This window comes from Arachis ipaensis, chromosome B06 (genome assembly GCF_000816755.2).
Source record: "Arachis ipaensis cultivar K30076 chromosome B06, Araip1.1, whole genome shotgun sequence".
Classification (NCBI taxonomy): domain Eukaryota; kingdom Viridiplantae; phylum Streptophyta; class Magnoliopsida; order Fabales; family Fabaceae; genus Arachis; species Arachis ipaensis.
This window is the reverse complement of record NC_029790.2, coordinates 15,902,354-15,905,958: the sequence shown is the minus strand read 5'-3', so window position 1 is coordinate 15,905,958 and position 3,605 is coordinate 15,902,354. Positions and strand designations below refer to the sequence as shown.

The 3,605-nt window shown below is 34.4% G+C and overlaps 1 long non-coding RNA gene across 1 annotated transcript; it reads left to right on the top strand.

Moving 5' to 3' along the window:
• On the top strand, positions 471-2,409 carry LOC110263193. The gene is made up of 2 exons (XR_002348379.1): positions 471-811; positions 1,959-2,409. It is a non-coding gene; the product is annotated as an uncharacterized LOC110263193 (long non-coding RNA).

Sequence of the window (3,605 nt, the reverse complement as noted above, 5' to 3'; positions counted from 1 at the left end):
GGAAAAGGTTCCTCCAGCGATGAGACTGAGCACCCTCACTCTCTCGCTCTGGGGGCAACTGTTACGGATCCGGCCCACGGATCCTACACCCGGAACGGTCCCCGAACCCGGTTGCCAGGGTCTGACCCGCTTCGCCCTTCCAGAAGGCCCGAAACCAGCCCACTAGAGGTCCTAACCAACTTTTGAATTCAAACGTCTCCCTTATCTTAGCCAAATAAGATAAGATAAGATAAGATAAGATAATTCAAACGTCTCCCTTATCTTAGCCAAATAAGATAAGATAAGATATTCACCATCACCTATAAATAGAGGACCCAGGTCCCTCTAGGTATTCATTCATTCCTCACACCTTATACCTCTTAGATCCATTCTGACTTGAGCGTCGGAGTGTCTTTGCAGGTACCTCCCCCCATTGCTCCAGTCAAGTGATCCGGCATCTGCCTCAACCCGCAAGTTCTCGATCCATCTCTCAACCCGTACCATAGACATCTTGTACAGTAACCAATTTAAATGACACTGTTTAGATTGTTTGTGAGGGCTGACATCAACATAGTACCATATAGAGTAGAAAAGAAGACAAAACACTTATCCCTCATACTTCAAACACACTTCTCTTCACTCTTAGTCAAAGAAACCTCCTGTTCTTTGTTCCTCTCTGAATCCATCGACAAAGCTCCGTGGAAGACGACTAAAGCTGGATTTTGACGTGCGATTATACAGCGGGTGTCATGTGTGTCTTCTTCGATGAGTGTAGGTTCTTATTTTGCAAACCAAATTCAAAGGAAGGCAGCATTTTCGGCGCTACTGCAAAGTATAAAAAACTTTTTTCTTTCTCACCTATATGCTATCTTTGATTGCAAAAGAGAGAATGAAATTCTGCTGGTTGTTTTTTATTTGAATGAAATGTTGTTCGATTTTGCATTTTTGCCTTAGTGTTATTTGTGCCCTAATGATTTGGTTTGCAAATGGGAAGGTAACTCTATTTTTATATATATATATAGTAATGTGTTTGTTATGGTGAATAAACTCTTTTGAATGTGTTGAGGTTCGATTTTGTAGGTGATCTATGGTTTAGGGTTGTTGTTTTTAGAATTTGGTTAGGGTTTACGTATTGTGATCCACAGAGTTAAGCATGTATTAGGCTAAATTTTTTAAAACAGAGTTAATGGAATGTATTGTTTCTAATTACATACTGTAGAGAATATAAATACTAATTTTTCTCGATTTGAAATCATGTTTACAAAGGCCTCAATTTTTTTCTAATTACCTGTGTTGCTCTGCTTTCTAAGAATAAGATCATGCATTGTCGTTAGATTAAAAATGGAGATAAAAAATTCTTCATGTTCTAAGTAACATGAAACCAATTCTTGGCACAACCACCTATTTTCCAAGATTTGTTCGGAACTATGTGAAACAGCAATGTATAATATCTCTGTGAAGCAAGTTTCATCCACAAAATTTTCTCAGAAACCGAATTTTATAAAGTAGATTACGTTAATTTCTTCTGAAATAAGTTTTTCTAGTAGATATTATTGTTATTATTATAAAATAGATTACATCATTGTTTAGCATTGATTGGTAAATAGAATAAAATAAATGAGGAGCAGTAACTGCAGAGAAAAACACAAAATAGATAAGTTTCCTTGTATGCTATTACTAATGTACAGTACAGAGTTAATGCTCGTGTAATAAGTTAATGTACAGTATAGAGTTGTTTATGATTTTGAGTTTATTTTGAGTTTTATCTTTATTCATTTGTAGATGGAAGAACCTTTCATGACATTTGTGTTTCACCACGGTAAAAAGTTTAGCTAGACAGATGCCTATCCATTAACATAATACACACAAAACTCAGAACAAGTTGCATTTATAACTGGAAAAAATTAAACGTTGTTGTTTATATTTGTAACTGAAATCATTTTTGAATGTTGGATGAAATTGTTGTTGAAATTATGTAGGAAAGTGTTGCAAGGCCCATAAAACTGAAAGTTGTCAAAGGGAAGAGTCAGAAGAAATGCCTCCCCCCAAGTTGTCGCAACATCAACAACTCCTTCTGCTGAAACCATTAGGGAAACTAGCTCTGTCACTATCAAGAGACTTGCTGACTATATGACTTTTGTTCCTACTCCAAGATTCAACTCTCTTAAGAAGAAGGATAAACTTATTTGATGCTGATTTCTGATCATTATGTAATTAGAACTAATGCCATATTTTTTGTATAGGGCTCTCTTATTGCCATTAAAAATATTGTGGTTGGTTTTATTGTTAAGTCCATTTTTTTGCTTTAGCCCTTTTATTAAGTTAATGGTAGTGATATAAGCTATTATAGTTAGCTTTTTGGATATCGATCAGACAATTATGATCAAACAATGTTGTTTCAGTTTCAATATATGAAAATATTTAGTTTATCTATATCTCATTATAATCTTGTACAATTAGGTATAATTGTGTAACGTGTTGACGGATTTCATACAAATATTGAATCCTTAGTTCTAAGTTTAATTAACCAGATTACAATTTAAAGAATAATCTTGTCAAGAGTAAATTTAATAAAACACGTTGTTCAGTTCATTGCTAAATTCAATAGAATAGGACATATCAATTTGTTCTTTTCATAATACATTACATACCTGAATAAAGTTAAAATCTTTATAGCACTATTAATTGAAAATACAAAATATACAAATTAATTCCACAACTAAAGTTACAATTATCAATCCAATAAACATAAAACTCATTAATTTTTGTCAATCTTACTTCTGCTTCCAAACTCTTCATTCTCCATGCAATGTTTACTTTCCACTCATCATGATTGCTCTCAACTTTTGCATCAGTTTCTGCATCTTCATTTCTTTCATCATATTCATCTTCATCAACTCACTTGAAGAAGTTGCAATGGCTTCCTTTCTGCAGAAATTTAAAGAATATTATAACTAAAAACTACCACAACTAGTAAGAATACCGAAGATAAAAGAATTCATGAGAACAAATCATTTGATATCTTGGACATATATGGAATAATCTATCTGAGTTCTCTGAAGTTCCAGATTTCTTAATCAACGTCTTCAGTCCACAATGACATGTTATGTCTTCATTCTTCCTCTTTCTACTTCACATAAATGAATTAGACCCATAGCTACCAAGTGAGTGAGAAGACACCTCACCACGACGACCTCCATTTCCACCACCCATTATGCCGGCGACTTCCAATCTTGTTCTCTGAACCTCTGTAACTTAACTCCAACGTAAGGGGATATATATGCACTATGATGGGATTAGGGTTTATTAGTTAGGGATTAATTTGACGAAATTTCGTAAAGTTGTCATGCCGAGAGACAATTGGGATGAACAAGGGTGTGCTGACATGGATCCTAACGTGCCATCTCAGCTTCTGTCAACGGCGTTAGTGAGGGAAGTGACGGAAGGACTAATGCGATTAACTTGAAATCTTTTAGGGATGAATTTGATTAAAAAAAATTTTTGGAGATCAAAATGGAAATTGTGTGGTCTTTCATGGACCATTTTGACTATTTACTCAAATCAAATTAGCTGAATTCGATTTAATATGCATTCAAATAAATTCAAATTAAACTAATTCAATTTAC